General features: G+C 42.7%; 1 long non-coding RNA gene across 1 annotated transcript; it reads right to left on the minus strand.

Annotated features, from left to right (window-relative positions):
* Positions 1-3,089: 3,089 nt before the first annotated feature.
* Positions 3,090-8,191, minus strand: LOC132021882 (uncharacterized). Its single transcript, XR_009405456.1, has 2 exons — positions 7,576-8,191; positions 3,090-7,223 (listed from the first exon to the last, which is right to left on the minus strand). It is a non-coding gene; the product is annotated as an uncharacterized LOC132021882 (long non-coding RNA).
* Positions 8,192-9,985: the final 1,794 nt, after the last annotated feature.

Genomic DNA, 9,985 nt, shown 5'->3' on the forward strand with positions numbered 1-9,985 from the left:
GTGGTCCATTGAGACATGCACTGTGTGACTTTCAGCCAGGCTCCTTCCCTTTCCGGAGCTTCACTGCTATCATTTGTAACATTTGAGGGGTCTGATGTGTGTGCTTCAGGCCTCCCCCCAACCCCAGGCCTGTGCAGGGCCCCTGACCCTCCATGTCTTTTGTTTTGCTCCCCACCCATTCTTCAACTTCTAAAGCCTCCCCACCCACAAGAAGAAATCAGAATTGAGAAGAAAATGGATTATAGAGACATTTTTGAAGATTATATAGACCAGTTCTTTTATAGTATGTCTCTCAATATGGGTCAGTTTAATGTTTTCTCATGATTAGATTTAAGGGATGCATCTTTGGCAGGAATCACGGAAGGGTGGCTGTGGTCTCATTGGATGCTATCAGGTGTCACAGGACTTGTTTGTTCCATTGCTGGGGACAACTTTGATTATTGGATTGAAATGGTGTCTCCACTGTAAAGCCACTTTTGATGATACTTATTCCCATTTTATTTTAAAAGTTGTGTAGGTATGTATATATGTTGTGGTTAAAAAAATTAGATTTACCATCTTAACCATTTTTAAGTGAGTAGTTCAGTAGTGTTAAGTATATTTAGAAAGAGATCTTCAGAACAATTTCATCTTGCAAATTTGAAACTCAATACCCACTAAAGGACTCCCCGTTCCCCTTCCCACCAGCTCCTGGTAACCATCATTCTATTTTCTGTCTCTGAATTTGACTAGATAATCTCCTGTAAGTGGAATCTGACAGTATTTGTCTTTTTGTGACTGCCTTATTTCCCTTAGCACCATGTCCTCAAGGTTCATTAATGTTGTGGTAAGATTTCCTTCCCTTTTAAGGCTGAATACTAGTCATTGCATGCACATATACACCACATTTTGCATATTCATTGTCTGTTGATGGAAATTGGGTTGCCTTCAGCTTTTGGCTTTTGTGAATAGTGCTGCTGTGAACATGGGTATGCAGACAGCTCTTTGAGAACTTGCTTTCAATTTTCTTGGACATATACCCAGAAGTGGGCTTGCTGCAATCATGTGGTAGTTCTAGTTTGGATTTTCTGAGAAACTGGCATCCTGGGCTAGCACCATTTCACAGTCCCAGCAGCAGTGCACGAGGGCTCCGATTTCTGCACATCCTTGTCAACATTTGTTATTCTGGTTTTGGTTCCTAGCTATCTCATGGGTGTGAGGTGGCATCTCACTGTAGTTTTGATTTGCATCTCCCTTGTGATTAATGAGGTTGAACATTTTTCATGTGTTTTTGGCCTCTTGTCTATCACTTTTGGAAAAATATCTATTCAAGTCCTTTGTTCATTTTTGTTGTTGTTGTCAGATATATTGGTATATTGTAGATATTAACCCCTTTTCAGATATGTGATTTGTAAATATGTTCTCCATTCCATGGATTGGCTTTTCTCTGTTGATGATGTCCTAGTCTGTTTTGATAGGGATTTTATGAGGAGATATGGAACTATGTAAATATCCCCTTCCTTATCATACTTTTCATTCATTCATTCATTCATTCATTCATTCATATTAATATTGGACTCATCGTTTCCTATTTTATTCAGTGTGTCAGAATCGGTTACTATCATTCTATATTTTGAAGCAATCCTTTTGACATGCTCTTATTCTCTGAGCCCTTTTTCTGCCACAACAGGATATTCCCAGATGATCTTCTGCTTCCCCTGATGTCATCTTGGAATTAGCCATTTCTCCAAGGACCCTGGTTCCTTTTCGTAGAGAATGGCCCTGACTCTAGTGCTGATGAAGTCTGCAGCTTTGAAAGGTCCTGATGTGGAGTGGCATACCTCATCAGCCAGCCAGAACAAACCCCTCCTTTACAGATGAGGAGACTGAGGCCCGAAGAGGTGCTGCTGGCCAGCTTAGACAAGGACGGAGGTCTTTGACTCCGATGCAGTTCTCTTTCCCTGGTAATACATATTGCCAGCAATGAGGTGTGCTCCCAGTGGGGCCTGTTCCCTCTGGACTTCACTTTCCTCTTCTGTCCACTGAGGGATAGCTTTGCCCTAGAGGTCCATGACTGCTTGAGAGCTAACCTCTTCTCTCAGCTTTTTATAAGCCTTGCCCCTCTGGAGGCCTTTTTGGGTGAACCCATGTTAAATTGCAGAGGAGAGCTTCAGCTTTTAGCTCCTGCTCTGGTGGATTTGGGGCTTGTAGACCTGGATGAGTAATCCAAGTGCACACTGTCTTCCTGAAGGCCCCCTCAGTCAGCTAATGCTGATGTCATAGGGACATCAACCGAAGACAGAAGTCCAGGCCTCATCCTGAGTTGGGAAGGCAATGGAAAGGTCTCCTCTACCCGCCCTCCCTGGTTCCAAGCCTACTTGGGTTAGACCGACAGCACCCAGGGAAACACTAGAAATGCTCCTTCCCACATTTGGAGGCTGGTCTCTTGAGCCTCACCTCAAAGTTGGGAGTGAGAAGCCTTCAGATATTCCATTAGAGGATGTTTTCTGTGCTTGATTTGGGGTTGGAAGGTGCTTCATCTGACCGTCTGGCTTGGTCAGCTATGCTCCGGGCAGCTCCCACAACTCAACCAGTGCCTATTAGCGGTGATACCATGCCAGTCTGAAAAACTGAACTTCTATTCCCTTTGTATTCAAGTCATTTGCTAAGCCCTCACCCCGTGTCCAGCATCGCGTTGAGTTCCATTCAGCAGACTTCCAGGTAACAATAATGGTGCAAGTGGGTTCCACATGAGGGGCACAAGAAGGGGGCTGCAAGGGAAACTTCTGACATTTGGTTCTGGCATCTTGATTCTAGGGTGTCAGCTTCTCGTACCAAGACTGTATAGAAGTTAAAAGTGGAGTTGGGCAACAAAGAATGATTTTGCTAAGTGAAAAATGTGGAAAGGGCACTGTCAGCAGAAGGAACAGCTTCAGCAAAGTTGGAATTACAAAAGTATGAGGTTACCTAGAAAGAGAACAGGGCTCCAAGGTGTGCTAATGTCTAAGCAACAGAGGAAGATGTCGAAGACCTCAAAGCCTAGGCCTGAAGGGTGCAAACACTGTACTTCCAGGGAATGTGTGGACTTTGCAAGCAATGCAGCCTCCATGTAGGTTTTAAAAAATTTATTTTTTAAAAGTTAACATGTGCATAAAAGGAAACTGAAAAACACAAGAAGCAAAGAACAAAGTCATCCATAATCACAAGCAGTTTACAGTTTGACTTCTAGGTCCCATGTGTGTATCTACAAAAGTAAGCATCTTAATGTAATTAAGATCGTAGTTATGTATCATGCTTTTTTACACACCATGAATATTTACCATTTCCAAGTCCCCATACTATGAGTATTTCGATAACCAAGAATACACTACACCAACTCCATCTGAAAGAAAAAAGTGTAATCCTGCCTTTCTCAGCGACAAAGATTTCAGAGAGGACAAAAATGGCAACAGGCCTCTAGATAAAGATACTGGCAGGGTTACCATTAAAATACTGCATTCCCTTAATGTTCAATAAAAACAGACATAAGTAAGAGTACACAATGTATAATGCTTCTAAAAGAATTCATTATCCAATCTATACTATTCAAATATTAGCAACGGGGTATGTTTCCATTGAATCACTTAATGTATTCCTATAGTACAGCCAAAGAGACGCACACACATTAACAGTTATTACAATGTAAGTATGAACGCATCCGCATACAGCTCTCCCTCTATCCTTCCTCCTGCCCCTCTGCGGCCAACCTAGTAAGTCCTCACATTTCTGAGACAGCGTAACAATTCCATGTCCAAGATGCTTCTTTCCTATCAATGATAACAAAAACTTATAAATTGGTTGATTCACTAGCTGTACATTTTATCATACATTGTCACCTCAGGACATCCAAAAAGCTTAGATGTTACAAAATAATGACACTTGTCCACAACAAACACAGGTACTTCATCAAAATGCACATCCAGACCTATGGTTTTAACCTAAAATGGTCTTCTATATGTGGAGATAACTAGCAAAAAGCCCTTCCCTTCACCCCTCCTCTGCTCCACCATTTTAATGACCAAGCATAGGACTACATCTAGCTCTAAGAGGTGACTGACAGACACTCCCAGAACAGTCCTTCCTAAAAACTAACAAAAGGGCATTCATAAAGGGAGTATTTTACTACCTCTACTTTTAATATATTTTGGGTATTAGGACTTGTTTATCCTTTGACACACAGCAACATTAACTAAAATGCACATACAAAACTTTAAAGACTCATGGGCACAGAACCCTTTGCTCCTCACTTCCTTCCCTGCCCCCATCCCCATCCCCTAGTGAACCCAGTGAACAGTCAGCATACTCCCCAAGACATCAAGTTTAACAACTCCATTCCCAAAATACAAACATTCCTGTAAATTAACAATAAAGGGTGTTGCTACTCTACTAACATGTTGTTCACTTTCAAACATCCAGACGACTAGATGTTTCAAGTAAGGATTTATTTAAAAATTTGCCCACTACATACATAGTAGCACTGAAAGAATATTCTGGCTTAGAATCCTTCCTCTTCTCATTTCTATCAACATAGTGGAAAGTAGAAGCATCTGTAATGCTTAGAGGGGATTTTAACAATTTCACTTCCTCTAGTTTTCAGAATAGTCTTTCCTGACTTTAAACACAAAGTGTACACAATGTATTTGTTTACTAACTACTTTTGTCATACACTGGCAACCTCTTAAACATCTAGAAAGACTAGATGTTGTAAATTAGGACTCATTTGTCCTTTATATACACTATATACACAGCTAAATAAAACAAAATGCAGACATACAGGACAATGGTTAGTCTTCCCTAACTACAAACATCCTGGTATAAAGCCCTTTGCTCTTTCTTCTCCCTCCTCCCTGAACCAGTACAAATATCATATGATGTGTACTGCTCCGAGAGGTGGTTTCATCATTTTGATCATTCCATTTTCAAAAGACAGTATTTCATATGAATTTTAACAAAAGGATTATCTACAAAATGTGTTATTTTACTACCTCTACTTTTAACATACTTTGTGCACTTCTAAACATCTAGAAAGGCTAGATGTTTCAAATAAGGACTTGAGTTTGTCCACTATATACACAGTAGTGTTGAATAAACTACACACATGTAACAATGGGTTATATCTGAAAGTGTCTTCTGCATGGCAACATTCCAGTCTAGAACCCTTCATTTCTCACAACTCCTCTCTACCGCCCACCCAGTGGGTGAGTGCAAATAGGAACATGTCACTTAGATGTGACTACAATGTTATCTCTTCAAGTCCTTTTCAGAAGACAGTCTTTCCATGAATTTTAACACAAAGTGTACAAAATGTGTTAGTTTACTAACTCTACTTTTGTCATACATTGGCAACCTCTTTAATATCTAGAGACTAGATATTATAAAATTAGGACCTATTTGTCCAGTATATATACAATATATACAGTCAAGTTAAATGCACATAACATATAGGGCAATGAATAAGCTGAAATTTCCTACTACACACTAGCAAAGCATCTTTTGCAATTTCTTCCCTCCCACTTCCCTCAAACCAAGGAACAAGTATACTGTTCAGAGAAGTGGTTTAGCAATTCCATTTCCAAAGATAATATTTCCCATCAGTTTTTAAAAGCTATTTATAAGAAGCATTACTCTACTTTTACATACATCAAACATTTCTAAATATCTAGAAAGACTAGATATTTCATATAAGTACTTGTCCACTGAGTACACAACAGCACTGTTAAATAAAACCGCACACACCTAACAATGGGTACAATCTGAGGTATATTCTAAATATGACCATCATTTTGGACTAAACTATCCCCTCCCTCACTTCCTTCTCTCCACCACCAATCCAGTAGACAAGTACAGGCAAGTGTAATGTTTAAAGGTGGTTGAACAAATTCATATCCAAAAGTCATTTACAGAAGAAAAGCTTTCCTTTGAATTTCAACACAATGTGTATAGAATGTGCTAATTTTACTAATTTGTCATACATTGGCAACCTCTTCAACATCTATAGACTAGATGTTGCAAAACTAGGACTCATTTGTCCATTATATACACTATATACACAGCAAAACAAAATGCACAAAACATACAAAAAATGGTTTTGTCTGAAAATGTCCAAGCACAAACACGCTAACATATTACCTTTTGCAATTCTTTCCCTTCCACCACCTTCAAGCAACAGAACAAAGATACATGATAGAATACTGCTCAGAGGTGGTTGAACAATTCCATCACCAAGACGGTTTATTTCCTATGAATTTTAGGCAAAAAGATATTTACAAAGCGGTATTCTACTACCTCTACATTTAACATACGTTGGGCACTTCTAAACATCTAGACAAACTAGATGTTTTAAATAAGGACATAATTTGTCCACTATATACACAGCAGTCTTGAATAAACTGCACACATGTAACAGTTATAATCTGAAAGTGTCTTCAAAATGTGAACATTCTAGCCTAAGACTATCCATTCTCATCTCTCCTTTCTCCACCAACCCAGTGGGCTATAATGCTCACATTTTCAGAAGACGAGCTTTCTAGGAATTTTAACACAAAATGTACACCATGTATTAGTTTACTAACTCTATTTTTGTCATACACTGGCAACCTCTTTAACATCTAGAAAGACTAGATGTTGAAAATTAGGACTCATTTGTCCAGTATGTACACTATATACACAGCTAAGTAAACCAAAATGCAGGAACATAAAGTACAATGGTTCACCTTCCCTCACTATAAACACACTGGCAGAGCTCTCTGCACTTCCTTCTCCCACCCCCTCTGAACCAGTGCACAAACACAATGTGTACTATTCAAAGAGGTGGTTCGGCCATTCCCCCTAAATTAGACAGCATTCCATATGAATGTTAACAGAAAGGTATTTACAAGAATGTCTTTTTACTACGTCTATTTTTAACACGTTATCAGGCACTTAAGAACATCTAGAAAGACTAGATATTTCAAAAATGTACTTAGCATTGTCAACTATATATACAGTAGCTGAGGGATAAAATGCACACACAAAACAATGGTTGTAATATGAAAATGTCTTCTAAACATGACCAGTCTGGCACCGAACCTTCTTTTCTTCCTCCTCAAGGTCGTCTACTTCATGTCCTCTTACCCACTGAACAAACGTGGACGCGAGTCGCTCCTGATGTCCCTTCTAGAGGTGGTCTAGCAATTCCATTTCAAAGTCATTTTCAAAAGACATTTCTATGATTTAAAAAAAAACAAAAAACAAATAGGCATTTACAAGACGTGTGATTTTTCTAATTCTACTTTATCATATGTCGGCAACCTCTTTACATCTAGAAGGCCTAGATGTGACAAAAAAGTTTTCTTTTGAAAGGTTGGGGGGAAAGTTGAGAGCAGCTTTTTCATATTATATACACAGGCCTTCTAAAAAGGGCCAGTAAATCTTCCCGAAGGGTGGTCTTCCTATTGGCCAAATGCGGTACGTAGTTCTCCCATTTCGATCTTCCAACATCAACGTCAGGAGGAACGAAGACCAACCGCCTGTGGCCCTTTAACCGTTCCACCCGTCGTCGACCGGGGCTTCGCTCACCTTCCCGGCCCGTTAGGGCCTCTGTCCACCGTTCTCCATAGAAAGTGAGGTTTCGTCCAGTGGGGGCGGAGCGGTCATCCCAGGGCCGGGCCTGTGGGGCTCCAAGGCCCAAAGGCTGCCGAGCTTGCGTCCACGCAGACCCGCCTTCTCAGGCCCTCGGCGGCCCCAACGGCCCTCCGCGGCATTCGCGTGGCCGCCATTCTTCTCGCTCCGCCACACCCGACGTCCAAAGGCGCCGCGAGCCCGCTGGCTCGGGCAGGGGCTTGGCGGAGGCCCCGCAGAGTTGCGCCCGGGGAGTGGGCAGCAGGCGAGGTCTGGGCTCCGAGAGGCCGCCGCCATCGGCGCCAAGGTGGGGGTGGGGGGTGCGGAGAAGCTCGCAGCTGCTTCATTCTGGGCCTGGCCGATGGGCAGCGGCGGCGAGGGCGCTGGGTCTCTGCAGGTCGGAGCCCGCGACCTGTCCCCGGGCCCCCCAGGTCACCCGCCAGCCTCAGGCCGGAGGGCCTGGAGGGCCCTGGGATCGACGGCCGCGCTGCGTTTCTCACCTCGCTCTCTGCCGGAACTGACTTGGCAGTTCTCTTTGCTGGCGAGAGAAGGGCGGCACCGGAAGTCTCCTAGCGCTGGGACCGGCGAGCGGAGGTTCCGGGACTGAAACGTTCCGGCAGTGGGGAAGGGCAGGGAGGGCGTCACTTCTTCCAGGGGTGGGATCAGGCCGCCCTCCGGGTTTACCTTTTGCAATGGTAATAAGTTACTCGCCTCAGTGTTCTCTGAACAGGCGTGTGTGCGTCGTTTCTCAGTGCCCTCATTTCCTCGTTTTTGCGGTAAGGAGGCTCTACATTTTTCATTCATTCACCATTTATTTATTGAGCACCTACCATGTGCCACGTAAACACTGGGAATGCTGCAGTGAAGAAAAAACTCCACACGAAAATTTCTGCCCTTTTGGAATTCACCTTCTAGTAGGGAAAACAGATAATCCTTAAAATGCCTAAAAAAGCAGAGAGCGAAAGTGCTCTGGAAAATAAAAAGTCGAGAGGGGGAATACGAAGTATGAGTGTGGAATGTTTGAGATGGTGGTCAGGTGACTTTTGAGCAGGAATCAGAAGGAGGTGAAGGAATGAGCCATACACAGGGATATTGGGCGGAAGATCCTTCCCGGCAGTGGGGGTGGGAGAGCACAGCCAGTGCACAGGCCCTAAAGCTGAAGCATAAGGCCTGACCTGTCCCAGGAACAGCAAAGAGGCTGGAGCTGTGTGAGCAGGCAGGAATGTAGAGGCTATGCCAAGAAATGCAATGTGAAGGAGGGAAAAAGTGATTTGGTGCTTCCTTTGTAAATGAGATGGGAGCCGTTGGAGAGCTTTGAACTGTAGCATGGAGGAAGAGCTGACGTGGAGCCAGAGGTAGAAGCAAGGAGACCTGCTAGAAGGCTATTGCAGTCAACCCGCTTGAAATAGGATAGGGCTCGCCCCAGGATGATGGCAGCAAAGGTGGCCAAAAAAAAAAAAAAAAAAAAAAAAATTGAATTCAAAATAAATGTGAAATTGAACATGCAGGGTTTGCTGATAGACCAGATGTGAAATGTTCAAGAGAGGAATCGAGGAAGACTCCAAAACTTTTGGACTGAGCAAATGAAGGGGGGAATTGCCGTTAACTGTGATGGGAGAGATCATAGGAGGAGCAAGTTTTGGGGAGAATATCAGGAATTCACTTTTATTATTATAATTATTATTAATTATTTGACACAGAGAGAGAGATCACAAGTAGGCAGAGAGGCAGGAGGAGAGAGAGGGGGAAGCAGGCTCCCTGCCAAGCAGAGAGCCCAATGTGAGGCTCAATCCCAGGACCCTGAGATCATGATCTGAGCCCAAGGCAGAGGCTTAACCCACTGAGCCACCCAGGTACCCAAGGAATTCACTTTTAGACATCGTGAATTTGAGATGCCTGTTTGACATTCAAGTGGAGATGTCAAGTATGCAGGTGGGTTTCTGAGTCTGGCATTTAGGGGAGAGTCTGAGTTGGACATAGGCATTTGGGAGTTACCTGTGTATAGATGTCTGAGCCCTGAGCCCTGGGGCATTGTAACCTGCGGAGGTCAGGATGATGAGAAGGAACCAGCAAAGGAGACTGAGGAATGACCAGAGTGGTAGGTACTAAAGGAGTGTAACATCCTGGAAGTAAAAGAAAAAAGTGTTTCAAGGAAGAGTGGATAACAGTATCAAACATTATTGATAAATCAGATAAGCTATGGCTGAGAACTATACTTCTAGCTTTCATAATGAATGCTGTTTGAACATTCTTATTAATTTTTAGATTTTGTGGAGGCTTCTGATATCATTTGGGTGCCATTTTATAAATGGAAATAAAGATCAAAGCATTGGTCCAGGTTTAAGACTCTTGATGCAGACCCAGACAA

This window comes from Mustela nigripes, chromosome 7, assembly GCF_022355385.1.
Source record: "Mustela nigripes isolate SB6536 chromosome 7, MUSNIG.SB6536, whole genome shotgun sequence".
Taxonomy (NCBI): domain Eukaryota; kingdom Metazoa; phylum Chordata; class Mammalia; order Carnivora; family Mustelidae; genus Mustela; species Mustela nigripes.